Genomic DNA, 20,552 nt, shown 5'->3' with positions numbered 1-20,552 from the left:
GGCATGTGCCTGTAGTCCCAGCTACACGGGAGGCTGGGGCAGGAGAACTGCTTGAATCTGGGAGACAGAGGTTGCAGTGAGCAGAGATCGCACCATTGCACTCCAGCCTGGGCGACACAGTGAAACTCCGTCTCAAAAACACAAACAACAACAACAACAACAAAAAAAAAAAAGTAAAGAAGTGCTAACATTTGGGCTAGGCTACACTGTGGGAATGAATTCATGAACTGAGTGGAATCTGCACATACTTAGTCAAACTGTGGATTCTGAATTATGCTCACGAGATGCGAAGATGGAAAAGAACGTGAGTGGTAGTGCAGCTGGTTCCTCCCTCCGTGCCAACTCTCTGCAGGTCCTCTGATGTCTGCTAAGCTCCTCCCAAACGTACCATTCATGAGAAAGACTCTGAGCAGGCCTTCCACAGCACTAATCTCCCCCCAATGCCACCAGACTCTTAATTCTGCTTTCAGTAGTCCAAATCAGCCACTGCTTCTCACACCCAGTCTCAGGCCACTTCTGATATGACATGTATGTACCCCAGCCTGGTCACCACCCTAATGCTGGTTCTCTGCAGAAGCTCATTTGGTTAAATTCCTCATGTAAACTGAACAAGAGTCCTATTCTGACCTCAGTATTAGCTTTTGATAATTACTAATCCTGTAATTTGTCCTTTTTTTGTTCTATTGCTTCCTTCATAAAGTGTCACGTTCCAGACTGAAATTAGCAGTCTGAATTTCCTGAGAACACAGAATGCCTCACGGAGCATTTTTATGCATTTCCCTAGCACTGTAACAGCAGGACTGGCATCCACGAAGTGCTTTACAAAGGTCTGCTGAGGCCAGGTACGGTGGTCATGCCTAGAATCCCAGCCATTTGGGAGGCCGAATCAGGAGGATCACCTGAACCTAGGAATTTGAGACCAGCCTGGGCAACATAGAGAGGCCCCATCTCTACAAAAGAAATTTTGTTTTTGAGACAGGGTCTTGCTCTGTCACCCAGACTGGAGTGCAGTGGTGCGACCTCAGCTCACCACACCCTCTGCCTCCCAGGTTCAAGCTGTCCTCCTACCTCAGCCTCCTGAAGAGCTGGAACTAAAGGCACACGCCACCACACCTGGCTAGTTTTTATATTTGTTTTATAGAGACGAGGTCTCCACAAAGCCCAGGCTGGTCTCAAACTCCTGAACTCAAGCAATCTGCTCACCTTTGCCTCCCAAAGTGCTGGGATTGCAGGTGTGAGCTACCGTACCTGGCCCAAAAAATGTTGTAAACTTAGAATCCACAAAGCCCAGGCTGGTCTCAAACTCCTGAACTCAAGCAATCTGCTCACCTTTGCCTCCCAAAGTGCTGAGATTGCAGGTGTGAGCTACCGTACCTGGCCCAAAAAATGTTGTAAACTTAGAAAGTGAGGATCACTTGAGACTGAGAGATCGAGGCTACAGTGAGCTGTGATTGCACCACTGCACTCCAAACCATGATCTAAACCCAGCAAGTCCTGTCTGTTCGGATTTATCTCGGCCTCTCTGTGCAGCATTCCTTCCTCTAGGGAATGGGGCAGGGCCCTCTCTGGAATAAGGGTCTTCTGACTCACAATCAGATTAGAGTCCTGCCTTGGGCAGCTGAAAGGAAGTAAGACACCCAACATTACAACAAAAGACTGTAACAAGGGCTATGGGACTTATGAGTCAGAAACAATGGATGAAAACTATGCATATATATATATATATATACACACACACACACACACACACACACATATATATATACATATCATGTATATATGTATATATATATACACACATATATGTGTATACACACATATGTGTGTGTATATATATAACACCACAGTAGCTCACTCTCCTCATTCATGCCTATGTTGCACAGAAGATCAGGTGTCTAGGAAAGACTTACTTGGGAACAAAGGGAGGTTATGCTTGGGAAACACAGGATTAGGTGGCTTTCCAAACAGGGTTGTTGGGGTTCTCCACAGAGGTACAAGCAAGGGGCACTCATGGAACACAGGCAGGCATAGCTCTTCCCTCATTAATCCCAATACACTGGGGCTCCACTGGAGCCAAAGACACAGATTTCTTGTTTCATTATTTAAATCTACTCCCTCACTTCTCTGTGACCTTATCATGTTTGCTCGGCTCAGTGTTGCAACAATCAGCTGAGACACGCTGGGAAGGCAGGGTTTCTATGTGAGAGCACATCCATACACACCTCTGCACACACTGTCAAATTATACCACACTTTTATATATAAACAGCCAGAACTGTCTCCAGAGGATTTACTAGAATGATCTAGAGTAAAGGAAAGGAAATTTAGGATATATAGGCTTACTAATATTTTCTCAATGAAGCTTTTTTTAAGAACAGAGAGAAATATTAAAAACCCCACAATATTATTTAAAATAAAAGGGAAGGTTTCAACAAATTTTTAAAATGAACTAGTAATAGGAAGAAAAAATGTATGGACCCAAAGTTGTACTTCAAAAATTTGACAAATGCATGATCAAGGATGGCTGCTGATAAGACATACATTTTATAGAGGTAATTATTTTATGAATAGGTATACTCCAAAAGTTTTTTAGAAATTATTGATTCAGAACACAGAATGTACTTTCTCACTGAAAATGAGTAACACACAACAGTTGGCATTTCCATTTTAATCCACAAAAGTTTTCAAATGGGTATCTAACATATATTACTGACAGCACTATGGAATCTAGCCACCATGCATATACTGGATCAGAGACAGACACAAATTCTTCGACTCTCCTTTCATCAAGAGTTAGGGTCCATGTCCCCTCTCCTCAAATATAGGAGGGCTCTGTGTCTTTTTAGAACACGGTAGGAATAATGCTACACTGATATCCAAGCCCAGGCTTAAGATACTGGCAGCTCCAGACTGGGCACAGTAGCTCACGCCTGTAATCCCAACACTTTGGAAGGCCAAGGTGGGAGGATCATTTGAACCCAGGAGTTCAAGACCAGCCTGGGCAACATAGTAAGACCTTGTCTCCACAAAAAATTAAAAACTAAGAAATTAGCCATGCATGGTGGCATGTACCTGTAGTCCCAGCTGCCTGGGAGGCTGGGCTGGGAGGATCACTTCTGCCCAGGCGTTTGAGGCTGCAGTGAGCTATGATGGTACCACTGTACTCAGCCTGGGCAACAGAGTGAGACTCTATCTCAAAAGAAAAAAAGAAGAAAGAGAGAGAGAGAGACTGGCAGCTTCCACTTCCTCTCCTAGAACACTTACTCTAAGAGTTCTGAGTTGTCATGTAAGAAGCACAACCACCTTAGGAGAAAGGCCATCTGCAGAGGACCTGAGAGCACAAGGAGGGGGAGGATCCCCTGAGCCTGGCCTTCCAACCATCCAAGCATGTGTGTACGGCCATCTTGGACCCTCATGACTGGACCAGCCAACAGATGAATACCAATAAATTACCTCCATCAAGGCCACATGGAGCAGAAGAATCACCCAGCTGAGCCCTGCTTGATCAGCCCACAGAACCATGAGATGTAATAGTAGATTACTGTTTTACATCACTGATGTTTAGGGTGGTTTCTTATTCAGCAACCATTATCCGGAACAATCTGTGGCTTTTTCAGGAAATGAAAGCAGCACATCTCTTTCCTGCCCTGGTATCAGGAATAGAGTTCCCTTCCCTGATGCTGCACTGGTGGTGTGCTGTCGGCCATGATTTTCCCCAGCTGTAAGCCATTAAGTGCACCTCCTATGCTTAGAGCTGGCACTACAACATGAATGTGTCTGTGTTGAGAAGAGGGGAAGTACATGGTACGATCATCATCACCCCAGCCAGAGATGTTAGGGTTGTCTGCCTGGAAACCCTCCTAGAATTTTCTCAATTAGGAGAGGGCAAGTTTCAAAATTCTGAAGAAACATGACGCACAGTCAAAAATACAACTGGGGGCTGGGAGCAGTAGCTCACACCTGTAATCCCAGCACTTTGGGAGGCTGAGGCAAGAGGATCACTTGAGGCCTGGAGTCGAAGACCAGCCTGGGCAACATAGTGAGACCTCGTCTGAACAAAAAAAATGAACAAAACTTGCTGGGTGTGGTGGCATGTGCCTGTAGTACCAGCTACTCAGGCAGCTGGGTGGGAGGACCACTTGAGCACAGAAGGCCAAGGCTGCAGTGAGCCAAGATCATACCACTACACTCCAACCTGGGCAACAGAGTAAGACCCTGTCTCAAAAAAAGATTGGTTCCCAGATACCAAAGTCAAAAATACCACAAGGAAAGAAAACTACAGGCAGGGTGCAGTGGCTCATGCCTGTAAATCCCAGCATTTTGGGAGGCCAAGGCAGGTGGATCACATGAGACCACGTGTTTGAGACCAGCCTGGCCAACATGGCAAAACCCTGTCGCTACTAAAAATACAAAAATTAGCCGGGCATGATGGTGCATGCCTGTAATCCCAGCTACTGGGGAGGCTGAGGTTGCAGTGACCCGAGATCGTACCACTGCACTCCAGCCTGGGTGACAAAGGAAGACTTTGTCTCAAAAATGAAAAGAAAACTACAGACTAATATTCCTAATGAACATAGACGCAAAAATCTTCAACAAAATAGTAGAAAACTCAATCTAACAACACATTAAAACGATTATATACCATGACAAAGTGAGATTTATCCCAGGAATGCAAGGGTGATTCAACATACAAAACAAAATCAATATAATACACTACATTAATAGAACAACGAAAAAAATACGATCATCTCAGAAGATGCACAAAAAGCATTTGACAAAACTCAACAACCTTCCATTAAAAAAAAAAAAAAAGTCAGTGGCCAGGCACAGTGGTTCACACCTGTAATCCCAGCATTTTGGGAGTCTGAGGCAGGAGGTCTGCTTGAGGCCAGGAGTTTGAGATCAGCCTAGGCAACACAGCAAGACCCCATCACTAAAAAAAAAAAAAAAAAAAAATCAATTAAAACTGGGCATATTGGTGCACACCTGTAATCCCAGCTACCTGGGAGGCTAAGGCAGGAGAACTGCTCAAGGTGAGGAATTTGAGACCAACCTGGGCAAAACAGCAAGACCCTGTCTCCACAAAAATTTAAAAATTAGCAGGGTGTGGCAGCTTGCACCTATAGTAGTCCCAGCCACTGGGGAGGCTAAAGAAGGAGCATTGCTTGAGCCTGGGAGTTCAACACTGCAGTGAGCTATGATCACATCACTGTACTCCAGCCTGGGCAAAAGAGTGAGACCCGGTCTGGTTAAAAAAAAAAAAAAAAAAAAAAAAAAAGGCCGGGCACAGTGGCTCGTACCTGGAATCCCAGCACTTTGGGAGGCCAAGGTGGGCTGACTGCTCAGGAGTTTGGGACTAGCCTGGGCAACATGGCGAAATCCATCTCTACCAAAAATACAAAAAAAAAAAATAGCAGGGCATTGTGGCATGTGCCTTTGGTCCCACCTACTCAGGAGGCTGAGGTGAGAGGATCACTTGAGCCTGGGAGGCAGAGGTTGCAGTCAGCCATGATTGCACTACTGCACTCCAGCTTGGGTGACAGAGCAAGACCCTGTGTCAAAAAAAAAAACAAAAAACAAAAAAAAAAAACCAGAAAGAAAGAAAGAAAACACAGATAACTTCAAAATCAATGGTGAAAAGCTTCCTCTAAGATCAGGAACAATATGAGGATGCTCACTTTCATCACTCCTCTTCAAAATTGTACTAAATGTCTTAGCCAGAGCAATTAGGCAAGAAAAATAAATAAAAGGCATTCAAATTAGAAAGAAAAGGTAAATTATATATGTAGGTGACATGATTCTGTATAAAGAAATCCCACAGAACCCACAAAATAACTACTAGAGGTAATAAATTCAACAAGGTTGTAGGGCATAAGACCAACATACAAAAATCAGTTGTTTCTATATACCAGCAATGAGCAATACAAAAAGAAAGGTAAGAAAATAATTTCATTTACAATAGAACCCACAAGAATAAAGCACCCAGAAATAAATTTATCCAAAGAGATGAATGATTTGTACACTAACACTACAAAATATTGCTTAAAGAAATTAAAGGAGACATAATTGAATGAAAAGACATCCCAAGTTCAGCTGGGTGCGGTGGCTCACACCTGTAATCCCAGCACTTTGGGAGGCTGAGGTGAGCGGATCACGAGATCAGGAGATTGAGACCATCGTGGCTAACACAGTGAAACCCCATCTCTACGAAAAATACAAAAAATTAGCCAGGCGTGGTGGCAGGTGCCTGTAGTCCCAGCTACTTGGGAGGCTGAGGCAGGAGAATGGTGTGAACCTGGGAGGCGGAGCTTGCAGTGAGCCGAGACTGTGCCACTGCACTCCAGCCTGGGGAACAGAGCGAGACTTCCTCTCAAAAAAAAAAGAAAAGAAAAGACATCCCACGTTCATGGATTGGAAGACAATACTGTTAAGATTGCAACCCCCCAAAGCAATCTACAGAATCAATCCCCTCCCTATTAAAATTCCAATGACCTTTTTTGCAGAAATGAAAAAGGTGACATTCAAATTCATATAAAGTTGCAACTGGCTCCAAATAGTCAAAACAATATAGAAAATGAAAAAGTTGGGAGACTCATACTTCCCAAACTTACTACTTCAAAACTTACTAAAAAGCTTCAGTAATCAAAACAGTGTGTGATATGGTTTGGCTGTGTCCCCATCCAAATCTCATACTGAATTGTAGCTCATATAATCCCCACGTGTTATGGTAAGGAACCGGGGGGAGGTAATTGAATCATGGGGGTGCTGTTCTCGTGACAGTAAGTCTCACAAGATCTGATGGTTTTATAAAGCACAGTTCCTCTGCACAGACTCTCTTGCCTGCTGCCATGTAAGACATACCTTTGCTCCTTCTTTGCCTTTCACCATGATTGTGAGGCCTCCCCAGCCATGTGAAACAATGAGTCCATTAAACCTCTTTTTCTTTATAAATTACCCTGTCTTGGGTATGTCTTTATTAGCAGCATGAGAACAGACTAATATAGTGCGGTACTGATGTAACAGACTTACAGAGCAACAGAATAGAACTGAGAGTCCAGAAATAAATGCAAACATCTATGGCCAATTTATTTTTAACAAGGGTGCCAAGACGATTCAATAGGGAAAGAATAGTGTTTTCAATAAATGGTGCTGAGAAAACTAAATAAGAACACACAAAAGAATGAATTGGGACTCCTATCTCATTCCATATACAAAAATTAACTGAAATGGATCAAAAACCTAAAGGTAAAAACTAAAACAATAAAACTCAGAAGAGACTGAGTGCAGTGGCTCACACCTATAATCCCAACACTTTGGGAGGGTGAGGTGGGTGAATCACTTGAGGCCAGGAGGTCTAGACCAGCCTGGGCAACATGGCAAAACCCCATCTCTACTAAAAATACAAAAATTAGCCAGGCATGGTGGTGTGTGCCTGTAGTCCCAGTTACTCAGGAGGCTGAGGCATGAGAACTGCTGGAACCCAGGAGGTGGAGATTGCAGTGAACCAAGATCATGCCACTGCACCACTGCACTCCAGCCTGGGCAACAGAAGGAGACTCGGTCTCAAAAAAAGAAAAAAAAAAAAAAAGTTTAACATTCAGAATATATAAAGAACTCAACAAACATTGTCTTCCCTCCAAAAATATACAAATGGCCAAGAGTCACATGAAAAGACATTCAATATCTTTGCTCATCAAGAAAATACAAACCCAAACCACAATGAGATACCACTTTACACTAACTAGCTTTAATCAAAAATATATACATACATACACATATACAACACACACACACACACACACATATATATATATATCCTTTTGTAGTTCATAAGTGTGATTGGGTATTCAAATGAAGGTGTGAGAGGTGCCACTCTGAAACCTCATTATGACGTTGGCACATTACCCATATGACAAGAAAACAAAACAAAACAAAATAAATTTAGCAAAGATGTCCTGAAATTGGAACACTGCTGGTGGGAATAAGTTAACCACAATATTACCATATGACCAGCAATTCAACTCCTAGGTATATACCCAAGTGAAATAAAAACATACCTACACAGAAACTTGTACACAAATGTTTATAGCAGCATTGCTCTTAATAGTCAGTGAAAATAATCCAAATGCCCATGAACAAATGAATAGACAGATTGTGGCATATATGTACATACAATGGATTATGATTCAGCAATAAAAAGGAACAAATACTGGCACATGCTACAATTTGGATGTACCTCAAAAACATCACTGCACCTTTCACGCTAAGTGAAAGCAGCCAGACACAAAAGACAAGTTATATGATTCCTAGATGCTATATTTAAAATAGGCAAATCCACAGAGACCAAAAGCAGATTAGAGGTTATCAAAGGATGGGAGGATTGGGGAATGGGAGTGATTACTTAATGGGTAAAGGGGGATGAAAAGTTGTTTTTCTTTTTTAAGAGACAGGTTCTCCATCTGTCCTCCAGGCTGGAGTGCAGTGGTGTGATCACAGCTCACTGCAGCCTCGAATTCCTGGGCTCAAGCGATCCTCCTGCCTCAGCCTCTGGAGTGGGTGGGACTACATACAGGCTCAAGCCACTATGCCCAGTTGTTTTTTTTTTTTTTTTCTTTGAGATGGAGTCTTGCTCTGTCTCCCAGGCTGGAATGCAGTGGCATGATCTCAGCTCACTGCAACTTTTGCCTCCTGGGTTCAAGTGATTCTCCTGCCTCAGCCTCCCGAGTAGCTGGGACTAGAGGCACGCGCCACCATGCCCAGCTAATTTTTCTATTTTTAGTAGAGATGGGGTTTCACCATGTTGGCCAGGATGGTCTTGATCTCTTGACCTCGTGATCTGCCCGCCTCAGCCTCCCAAAGTGCTGGGATTACAGGTGTGAGCCACCACACCCAGCCAAGCTAATTCTTTATTTTTGTTGAGATGGAGTCTTCCTCTGTTGCCCAGGCTGGTCTCAAACTACTGGACTCAAGTGATCCTCCCACCCCAGCCTCCCAAAATGCTGAAATTACAGGTGCGGGCTACCATGCCTGGCCTGATTTTTAAACTAGAGAGAGCTGGTGGTTGCAGAACATTGTGAATACACTAAATACGGCTGAGCTGCACACTTAAAATGCTTAATTGTATGTTATGTGAATTTTGCCTCAATAAAATATTGGGCTATAATTTATAGGTTCATTTATGCAAATACTTGAGAACCTACCATATACCAGGCACACTCCTAGTACACAGGTTAAGGTAATAGAAATACATTCTCTGCAGGCCAGGCATGGGGGCTCACACCTGTAATTCCAGCACTTTGGGAGGCTGAGGCGGGCAGATCCCTTGGGCGCAGGAGTTCGAGACCAGCCTGGCCAACAATGGTGAAACCTGGCCTCTACTAAAAAAATACAAAAATTAGCCAGGTGGAGTGGCGCATACCTGTAATTCCAGGTACTCGGGACGCTAAGGCATGAGAATGGCTTGAACCTGAGATGCAGAGGTTGCAGTGAGCCAAAACCATTTTCTGCTATGGAAAAAAAAAAAAAGCAAGGCAAGTGACCAGAGCAACAGCATGGGCTATTTAATTAGGGTGTTCAGAAGACCCCTTTGAAGAGGTAAAATGTGAACAGAGACCTGAATAAATCGAAGTTTTGTTGTTGTTGTTGTTTGAGACAGTCTCACTGTCACCCAGGCTGCAGTGCAGTAGCACCATCTTGGCTCACTTCAACCTCCACCTCCCAAATTCAAGTGATTCTCCTGCCTTAGCCTCCCAAGTTGCTGGGACTACAGGCCCATGGCACCACACCCAGCTAATGTTTTTTTTTTTTTTTTTTTGGTTTAGTAGAGATGGGGTTTTACCATGTTGCCCAGGCTGGTCTCAAACTCCTGACCTCAAGTGATCCACCCACCTCAGCCACACAAAGTCTTGGGATTACAGGCGTGAGCCACCACGCCCAGCTCAAATTGAAGAATATTATTATTGCTAAATAACAGAAAAAAAAGTGCTAAAATATGAATTTAAATATATAAAAATTCATATGTTAAAACTGCTTTTAAAAAGGGGAGATATCTATAGATGTTCCTTTTGTTCAAATATACTGTGATTCCAGTTTCCAGACATTTTACCCTTTTTATAAATAATTTATTTGCAGTCTAATAATGTCCTTCTCCTCCCACCGGTGTTTCTTCCAGGGACAGGCCATACTTCCAAGACAGCCTGTCATCCACATTGCTAATAAGTCATTCCCTTTATGAAACCACTCAGGAAAGGAAAGGGGAAGAGAAATGATTACTTCTGAAATATTAGGTTCTTATATTCTCTCACATGCTCCGATTTTTCTTGTTCTTGTTTTGAGACAAGGATCTCATTGAGTCACCCAGGCTAAAGTGCGGAAGTATGGTGACACAGTAACACCTCACTGCAGCCTCGACCTCCTGGGCTCAAGCAATCCTCCTGCATCAGCCTCCTGAGTAGTTAGATGGGACTACAGGAGCACGCCACCATGCCCAGCTAATTTTTAAATTTTTTGTAGAGACAAGGTCTTATAACACTATGTTGCCCAGGTTGGTTGAGAACTCCTGGATTCAAGCGATTCCCCTGCCTCATCCTCTCAAAGTGCTGGGACTATAGGTATGAGCCACTGCACCTGGCACAGGCTCGTTTTTTTTAGACAGTTTTACTCTTGTTGCCCAGGCTGGAGTGCAATGGCACGATCCTGGCTCACTGCAACCTCTGCCTCCTGGGTTCAAGCAATTATCCTGTTTCAACATCCCAAGTAGCTGGAATTACAGGCATGTGCCGCCACGCCCAGCTAATTTTGTATTTTTAGGTGAGATGGGGTTTCACTATGTTGTTCAGGCTGGTCTCGAACTCATGACCTCAGGTGATCCACCCACCTCGGCCTCCCAATGTACTGGGATTACAAGCATGAACCTTCACGCCCAGCCCAGGCTCACTTTTAAGTCTCACAATTACTTTTTTATTATGGTAAAATACACATAAAGTTTATCATCGTAATCATTTTAAGTGTATAGTCCAGTGGTATTAAATACATTCATAATGTTGTGCGGCCATCACCACCATCCATCTCCAGAGGGAGAATTTAGGGTTCAGAGGCTTTTCTATGTGACTGTGAACTCTACAGTTACCTTTGCATAGATGAGAAAACTGAGGCTTAGAAAGGAAGAGTAATTTAACAGCATAGTTAGCTGAAGGACAGACCAGAATTCAAAGCAGGTCTGATTCCTTCCATACATAAACTGGTCTCCTTTTTACTGTGTACATCATAGACCAGACTGCAGAAATACAAAGAATGAAGTGAGCCAACCCTTGAGATGCTTGTTGTCTCAACCCTAGAGACCTATCCCAGATGCACAGAAATATCCTTCAACCTGGAGAAGGCAGGGAAGGCTCTCACGCCACCACCTCCACCCTACAAGGGCCAACTTAGGTCTAAGAACAAAGAAATGTACCCTCTGTCATCCCAAGGACCTGACCTAGTGGCCTCAGTGTCTGGCTGCATTCCGTTATTCACAGCCCTTCCTGGAGCAGGTAGAGATGGCCATGAAACAAGCCCCTACATCTCTGCTCAGCCACCACTGACCCCTCCTGGTTGCATGTTCAAAACCTTGACAGTGGTTCTCACAGAAGAGCTAAAGTATTCTCCAAAATAGCCAAACATCATTTCCCTGCTAACAGTGGTGAGGGCTTCCATGCCTTTAACTCATATTTCCAGAGGTAATCTGTAGTTATAATTAAATTCAAGATGAATAGGTACTAGGCTGTAACCATTATGCTCTCTGCAGAGTGACCAGGCCTTGGGGACTTGTTCATCACTAACAAGCTAATGTTTGTAAAACCCTGTAAGACACAATGACTAAATACTATCATTATTACTAGACTACCAGTTTAAATGTAAATTAAGAGAGAAATGGGAAAGAAAACACATTAGCAAATCAGGTTAGGGACTGCTACTCAGCAAGCTGTAAGAAGCATCTGAGCCACTGCGTAAAGAACCTCCCAACCAAATTGTCAAAGGAGAGTGAATACGAGGAGGCTGCTGTAAGAAAGGAACTTACGCCAGAGATGGAATGCAGTGCAGCCTAGAATAACCAGCCATATAGGCAAAACAGATGTTGGATGTAAGGGAAAGGCTGTATGAAAAATACACAATTTTTTTAAAAAGCATTCTACAGCAGCAAAACTAAGTCTACTCTGAAAGCAAAACTAAGAAGTTTAGAATCTGAAGAAAATCTAAAACTGCACTGTGATTCAGCTGTGGTGAAACCATGAACTCTAGGGTCCAACAGGCCTGTTGCTCTTCCTTTTCCTCATCTGCAAAATGGGGAGAATTCCTACCTCAGAAGTTAGGCTGTCACAAAGGCAGCACCCAGAAGTGGCCGGGTCCCTTTTCCTGTACCCTCTCCCTGAAGGTCAGCCACAGGAGAACCCCTTCCGACTCATGGGCCCTCTGCCAGGTGACTCCCTGCCAGCCCAGGCTTCCCCACTCCTGCTGCTAGCTTCCCTAGGAGTTACCTCCTTGGGAAACGCCTCCTCCTAACCCAGGTCGAAACTGCACAGCACCTCCACAATGCACCAGAGCCTCTGTTCCACTGTTGTGGCACCTACCACATGGTGCCATAATGAAATTATTCTTCTGGCTCATTGATCACATGGAAGCTCCTTGAAGACAGAGATCAGACGGCATCCTGTCTGACTTTTTAGCTTTGGCAATGAGTATAGCCCCTAGCATTTAGAAAGTTCTCAAAAAAAGTGTGGGTGATTCAATAATTCTCAATTAACCCTAGCTGGAATCAGAAGCCAAGCATCAGAGGGGCCCAGTACCTCACGTCTGTAATCCCAGCACTTTGGGAGGCCGAGGCAGGCAGATCACCTGAAGTCAGGAGTTCAAGACCAGCCTGGCCAACGTGGTGAAACCCTGTTTCTACTATAAATACAAAAATTAGCCAGGCGAGGTGGCGGGTGCCTGTAATCCCAGCTACTCAGGAGGCTGGGGCAGGAGAATAGCTTGAACCCGGGGTGCAGAGGTTGCAATGAGTCGAGATCGTGCCACTGCACTCCAGCCTGGGCAAGAGCAAAACTCCACCTCAGGGGAAAAAAAAAAAAAAAAAAAAAAAGCCAAGCATTTTTCATGTTCCCAAGCAAACGTTGGGAACATGAAAAATGCAGGGAAAAACCTACCGTGGGTGAAGAGCCCTTGCTTTGTCATTATTTGCCTTGGGAGAGTTACTTACCTAAACACTGAGAGCCTCAGCTGCCTCCCACATAAAATAAGAGACCTTAACTAGAAAACTTCTGTGGTCCCTAACTAACAAGATCTGATATTTACATTCTAAGATCTTAACATTCTTACTCTATTACATCTCAATCCCCTAATACTATGAAAATTAACATTTGCACAATGCTTTCCCATCCATCTCACTCATAATAATCAAGTGATGTCCCTGGTGCTAGTAGCCCCATTTTATAGATAGGGAAATCAATTCAGCGGGGCCAAGCAGCCTGCCCAAGGTCATTCTACCACTTAATACAGAGGGCAGACTGGAATTCAGATCCTCAAAGTTGGTATCCTCCACCATGCCACACTTCTCCAGCTGTGGGGTGGACAGCTCCAGGGATACACAGTGGGATTCCAGAAACACAATACATCTTTGGAGAATCAACAGTTTTAAAAGATTTAGGGAACGAGGTAAGTTTATATTAAAACAATCCGCCACATTACTGAGTACAATGTAAAATTCGCATTAAATTTTAAGATAAAACTTAATGGGTATACCAAACCCCCTCCCACTAAGGGGAAAGTCACACAGAAAAGCCTCTGAAACCTAAACTCTTAATTCACCCTATAATAAGGTTTCAAATAGCAGGTTTAATTTCCAGCATAAAGTTATAATTTCTGGGAATTACTGGACATGAAAGAGCTCAAGAGAACTAGTTTTCCTGTTCTTCCAGCTTTTAAGTCATTAAAAGCATCCAAGAAAATTACATTGTCAAATGAAACTTTCCACCAAAGAACCCCCCCAATGCAACAAATCCTGGAGCTAAGCATTACCAGAATGGGTGGATGGAAGCCTGACCTCCAGGAACACACAGTTAAAGGAGGCAGCTACAAGGCACACCCAAGTGCCGACACACATTCTAAACACATGGAACCACTGTGGGCATCTGTCACATCCCTCCTGTCACCCCAGCTTGCAGAATCTGGACACAAACACTGACCCAGAGCTTACCATGTTCCTGGCCCTGGCGGAAGGAGGGAAGGCCGAACAAGCAACTCATTACCTTGTGTACGCAGGCCTCCTAACGGGCATTAACCTTCCAGAACACAAAATTAATCTCAGAAAACCTTCATTACAATTTTCATGACTCCTAGAGATTCACATTTCACCACTTTGATGCTACTGTTGCCTTACAGATTATATTACCCTACTTGGTTAATCAATTTAGCTTTTCTTTCCACTTAAAGAAATCAAGTTTCCAATAAATACGCTTTTGGGTTCTGCCACAGAATCAGTGTTTCAACTGGAAAAGAAATCAGAATGTCAAAGCAGCAGATCCTCATATCTTTCTTGATAGAATGGCCTCATGAGAAGTTACCACCAAATAGCCTCCATTTAATTTTTTTTTTTTTAATGCTCGAAATCAGCATGGAACAAATCCTAGTAAAAAAGTAAATTGTGAAATGAAATGTAGGGCCCGAATTTTTCAGTTCTTGAGAATTAAGGAGACTTAGGTCATTTAAACATGGATGACAGAGGAGTAGGTTGGGGAAAAGACTTTTTTTTAATTTTAGAGCCAAGACAGGGTGCGGTGGCTCACGCCTGTAATCCCAGCACTTTGGGAGGCTGAGATGGGTGGATCACTTGAGGTCAGGAGTTTGAGACCAGCTTGGCCAACAGGGTGAAACCCACTCTCTACTAAAAATACAAAATTAGCCGGGCATGGGGGCAGGCACCTGTAGTCCCAGCTACTTAGGAGGCTGAGGCAGGAGAATCGCTTGAGCCCAGGAGGCAGAGGCTGCAGTGAGCCAAGACTGCACCACTGCACTCCAGCCTGGGCAACAGAGCAAGACTCCATCTCAAAAAAACAAATAGGCCGAGTGTGGTGGCCCACACCTGTAGTCCCAGCACTTTGGGAGGCTGAGGTGGGTGGATCACCTGAGGTCAGGAGTTCAAAACCAGCCTGGCCAACATGGCGAAACCCTGTCTCTACTAAAAAATACAAAAATCATCTGGGAAGGCTGGGCACAGTGGCTCACGCCTGTAATCCCAGCACTTTGGGAGGCCGAGGCAGGTGGATCACTTGACGTCTGGAGTTTGAGACCAGCCTGGCCAAGATGGTGAAACCCCATCTCTACTAAAAATACAAAAATTAGCCAGGTATGGTGGCACACACCTGTGGTCCCCAGCTACTCAGGAGGCTGAGGCAGGAGAATCGCCTGAATCCAGGAGGTGGAGGTTGCAGTGAGCCGAGATCGCGCCACTGCACTTCAGTCTGGGTGACAGAGTGAGACTCTGTCTCAAAAAAAACAAAAAAGCCAAGCGTGGTGGCAGGCGCCTGTAATCCCAGTTACTCGGGAGGCTGAGGTAGGAGACTCATTTGAACCCAGGAGGCGGAGGTTGCAGCGAGCCGAGATTGGGCCACTGTACTCCAGCCTGGGTATTTATATTTATATTGTTTCAAATAAAACAAAATAAATAAATAAATTTATTTTAGAGCCAGGGATCTCACTGTGTTACCCAGACTAGAATGATCCTCCCACTTCATCCTCTGGAGTAACTGGGACCACAGGTGCGCATGCCAGGCTAGGAAGGGGCTTTTTAACATTTACACCCCTTCCCCTGCCACTTTTGAGACTCAACCTGCAATGAAAAATGGTAGGGACAGCAAAGTGGTGCCACCCAGGTTAGGGTCCGCTGCTCTGTTCCCCTCCACAGACCATGCCCCTCACAGTACAGTATGCGTGACCCACATGAGCTCCCAGTCACAAAAGGCCCTGGCAAGAGCCAAAGGCCAGCACATGCAACTTCCCAACTGGAAACCCAATGACCAGCAGCACGGCCAGCACTGCATCTACTGGCAAGGAGTGACAGGATGGCAAGCTGTCAGATCCCATCTTACCAAAACAAAGTTGGAGGGGGCCCTGTAAGAGGGGCCAGATGGCCCCACTATACCAGAGCTTTCCTGACACCGGGCCTCAACTCAACGCGGCTTCCCAGAAGACTTACCCAACTACCTCAGCCAACCAAGAGCTTTCTTTCCCTTATGGTGGATTCCCACCACACTTCCAGAATTCTACACAATCCACTAATTCATTTCATCCTACATTTTGACTTTCTGGTTTCTTCCTGGTGGGAGAAAGTATTCTCCGCCGAGTGGTTAGCACCCTGAGGGCAGGATGGTAGATCTGCATTTTTCCTTATCCTTCCTGCCACAAGCTCCTGTCCTGGTCTGTCTCAGTCAAGTATCTGTTGGTTTCTGGCATGTCCCCTCACTGTGCACAGGGGCTAAGATGGCCTATATCCCTGTAGATCACACCCTAGCAGACGGGTGTTGTGTCTCACTCTTCCCAGCACGGTAACCAGAACATTATGAGAACTCAGGGCACATTAACTGAACATTAATTAAATGAGAAAAAGACTCCCAAGTCCCAATTAACGATCCACTTATCTCGAGGAATACAGAATGCAGCATCGATTCCAACCTGATTCCTAAAGTTGATAGAAACCAACAGGCATCAGCATTTATGACATCCCACTACCTGCCAGCCTACTCCAAATCATCTGTACTGGCCGACAATAAGCTTCACCGAAAGAAAAAAAAAAAAAAAAGGTATTATCCTTAATAGTAAAAAACTCTGCCTTCTCCCTAGGGTGGTCTGTCTCCCCACCCCCTTTCCTGGAATAGTGTTGTGCAGAACTTAGTCAATAAAGGCTTTCTCAAATGAGAAAGCCATTTTGTATTTTAATTATGAATAATAAATTTTACACAAGCACACATAACATTTTCTCAGTTTTTTTTTTTTTCTTTTCTGTTTAAAACTGCATTTTCTTCTATTTCCATTCGCGTCTTTGGGACCTAAAGCCTGCTGAGGTGGTGCAAACCACATGGCACCTATCCCCTGTACCTCTCTCGGGCGTCTGGGCCTCCCTCATTCTGGCTTCATCACTCCTGCTCAAAGCAAGTCTAAGCATCATCTCCACAATCAGACCTCGGCTGCCTCTCTCTGGTAGCCTTCCAAATCCTCTGGCCTCACCACCTCCTTTCTCACTCTTCCCACTTTCTCTGTATCTGAAGTCAGTTATTATGACTCCTCCATGCAAAAAAAGAACACCAAGTGACTTTTCTTCCTCCAAGAACACTCGCAAAGCAGCAGCAAGGGGTCCTGATTCCATGGAGTGGACCCTGAGGGCCTTGGCCACGAGACGTCGCCTCTGCTAAGTTAACAGTTCTTTAAACTGACCACTGCGAGGAAATTCAGCTATTGCATAATACTTGATAGGTTAGATCACTTGCTGTTTGGAGAGTCTTGCTATATGAAGATGAGAAAATAGAGCTGGGCAAATTTAACGCAATTTCCTTTGTTTGCTTGAGCTAGCTCAGACTTGCAACGCCACAGTGGCAGTTTTATCTTTCTTAAAGTACAGCTTTAACATCATAAAAAAGGATTTTAAGGGAGTGATCAATCATTCTCATCTAACCTGACAATATCATTAGCATACGTATCCTGACAATACCCTAGAAAGGTCCTTCTTGAGTTGCACAGTGAAAAATTAAAGGGATTCTTGCAGGAGTATTTAGAGAATCAGAATCCGCAACGCAAGCTCAGATATCTCAGTTAAATGAAGGACTTTCTTCAAGGCACAAACAAGAGTAGGGACATTTTGATGGTATTAACAGAAACAACTGGCCACTGTTACTGCCTGTTTCCAGTGAAATGTCTTTACAGCCTCTCACTGAGTGAAGCCATCTTATTAATTCCAAAAGAAGGGACAGCATCCAAGGAAAATAATTAGTCTTCTTTCCCCTAGCAGAGAAATTCACATGAATGTCTCAAAGAAAAAAAAAAAAAAAAAAAAAAAAGCTGGAATTCTCCCTGGCCAGCTCTCTCTCCTTTCCTGGCTTCTGCATTGACAGCTGGAACAGATGGCGTCTGGGTGAGACACCTTACATCTTAACCCTTATCCATGATAAGGTCTGATTTTCACCAGCGATGCTGGAATCCAAGGTCTGTCAGGGTTTCCGTCATGAGCACCCACTCACAGGATTTCCAGTCCCATGTGATATTTTCCAGTTTTCATATCGATAAGGCTTATCTTGTTTTGGCCAAAGAATTTTCATCTTTAGACTAATTCTTAACATTTACATTGTCACAACGCGGCGAAAAGGTACACATTTCCTCTCATTTGAGAAAAGAACGCTGTACACTATTTTGCCAGACATCCTACATGTGATGCAGTCTTTTCACAGGCCATTTTCAAAGACGTAAGAGACATGAGAAGATCTCAGGACGAACTGATGGTCCACTTGGCCATTCCCTACAGTAAGAATTTTATAGACACATACAGGGTAACAGCAAACATTTCCAAACGCTCCGGCAGTGTGTAGTCGCAGCAAATGCTAGGAAAAAAAATAAATAATGGCTCCTCTTCAGTTGTATGCTGTGAATGTAAATTAAGAAGCCGCTACAACGCTCGACATAACCTTTCTGACGCCACAAAAATGAATGAATTATATCCATACACACACACAGGCACACACACACCACGCATCACGCATCACATGTCATTCTGAAGACTGATTCTGAGTTTAATTCGAAAAATGTGAAATACAACTGGTCCCGTCAACGGCTCGTAATCTGAAGGTTTCTTGGATTTCCAAGCACGTCCATAACACCTCATCCGTTTCCAGTTCGTTACTGTTTCCAATCGAAGAGAGAGAATTTTCCACACAGAATTCTCTCCTCGGGTCCAAATACTAGACCGAAGTCCCCACACGGAGCTGGCTGGCGGCGTGGAAACGGCCAGCCCGCCGAGAGCCGCCTGGCGCCCGCGGGGAAGACGCAGAGCCAGCGGCCCGGAGCCGCCCGGTGCCCCGGGAGTCGCCGGCCCTCGGCGGCCGCGCGAGGGGCATTCGCGCCCTCTGCCCATGCCCGGACCCCCGCGCCGCCCGCCAAGCGGTCGGAGGCGCCTCTGAGGCGGAATGACTCAGGACTAACTTTCCAATAACGCCCGGGCCCCCCCGGCCGGCCCGGGCAGCGCGCTCGGCCACGCAGCCCCTGAGCCGCCCGTCCCCCCGCGTGAAACCCGCGGCGCCACGGGGTGCCGGGTCCTCAACGCCCGCGGGGGTCACGGCCGTGGCGAGGCCTGCGCGCCCCGTTTCCTGAAAAGCTGCGGGCGCCCCAGCCCCCTCGGGCCCGGAGCCCGGCCTCCGGGACAAAGTTTGCCGAAGTTGAGGCGTCCGGGGGCGGGAGGCAGCCCGGCTGGGGCGCGGGGCCAGGCTGAAGCCGCGCCCCGCCGTCGCCGCCGGGACGGGCCAGGCCTGCGCAGCGCCGGGCCCGCGCCGGGCAGCCCCGAGGCCCCCGGGCCCCGCCGCCCAGGGCGCGGGATGGAGGCGACGAGGATGGAGGCGCCCGGCCGCGCGCCGGAGGCCCGCCCGCTCGCCGCGGCCCCTTACCTCGCGGTCCGTCGCCGCTCGGCCGGCTCAGGGGCGCCGGGCGCGTCCTCCGCCGCGGTCCGCAGCGTTCTGCTCCCCGGGCTGCCCCATGGCGGGGGGCGGGGAAGAGCCGGCGGCCGCCGCGGCTGCCGCCGGCTGGAAAGTCCCGGCTGGGCTGCAACTCCGGCTCGCGCACGCGGCGGCCGCGCCGCGCTCCCTCGCTCCCTCGCTCCCTCACGCAGCCCCGCGCAGGCACTTCCTCTCGCGCGCTGGAAATCCCCGGCGCGCTCGCCGCCCCGCCCCCGCCGCCCGCGCGCGTGGGAGCGGCAGGAGCCCGCGAGCGACGCCGGCCCCACGCGCCCGCCGGCCACCGCGCGCGCCCGCGACCCGTTGCTAAGGGCCCTAGCGCCCGGCGGCCGCCCGCCCGGCCTTAGCAACGGCGGCGCCGCGGCGCGGGGCGGGGACGGCCCCGGGCGCCCCCCGCCTCCCTCCCGTCCCCGCCGCGCGCCCCGCGGGCCTCCTCGCTCTGCGCCGCCCCCGCCGCCCCCGCCGCCGCGCGTCCCCGCGTCCCCGCCTTTCCGGGTCAAAAAGCCACGCAGGCCGCGTGGGGGCCGAGAAGTGCTGGCGCCGCTCCTCCCCGCGGCTACCTCGCCCGCGCCCCCCACGCCGGCATACGCAGCCCCCGTGCGTGCCCGCCCGTGTGCCCATGGCCACACGCGACCTCTACGCACACGCACTGGTCCGACATGCGGCCCCCCGCACTGTCGCCGACGCATACACGACGGTCACATTCCCCTCACGCGGACACGCGCACACACGCTTACCAACACCGTGCGCACGCGTACCAGGCCACGCACCCTCGCGCACACGCAGGTGGGGCTGAGGGTGACTCAGGCCG

At 46.8% G+C, this 20,552-nt stretch overlaps 1 protein-coding gene and 1 non-coding gene across 7 annotated transcripts in view; one reads left to right on the top strand and one right to left on the bottom strand.

Moving 5' to 3' along the window:
- The window catches only part of TRAF3 (TNF receptor associated factor 3), a 133,243-nt gene extending 113,216 nt beyond the window's left edge, over positions 1 to 20,027 (bottom strand). For all 6 annotated transcript variants that reach the window (XM_054449328.2, XM_054449331.2, XM_054449335.2 and 3 more), the window contains exon 1: positions 19,676 to 20,027. The gene's annotated coding sequence lies outside the window, so the exon portion shown is untranslated. The remainder of the gene's footprint in view (positions 1 to 19,675) is intronic.
- Positions 7,814 to 7,914, top strand: LOC129013462 (small nucleolar RNA U13). Its single transcript, XR_008493935.1, has one exon. It is a non-coding gene; the product is annotated as a small nucleolar RNA U13 (small nucleolar RNA).
- Positions 20,028 to 20,552: the final 525 nt, after the last annotated feature.

This window comes from Pongo pygmaeus, chromosome 15 (assembly GCF_028885625.2).
Source record: "Pongo pygmaeus isolate AG05252 chromosome 15, NHGRI_mPonPyg2-v2.0_pri, whole genome shotgun sequence".
NCBI lineage: Eukaryota > Metazoa > Chordata > Mammalia > Primates > Hominidae > Pongo > Pongo pygmaeus.
Note: the sequence above shows the minus strand (reverse complement) of the source record. Positions and strands in the feature narration are given on the sequence as shown.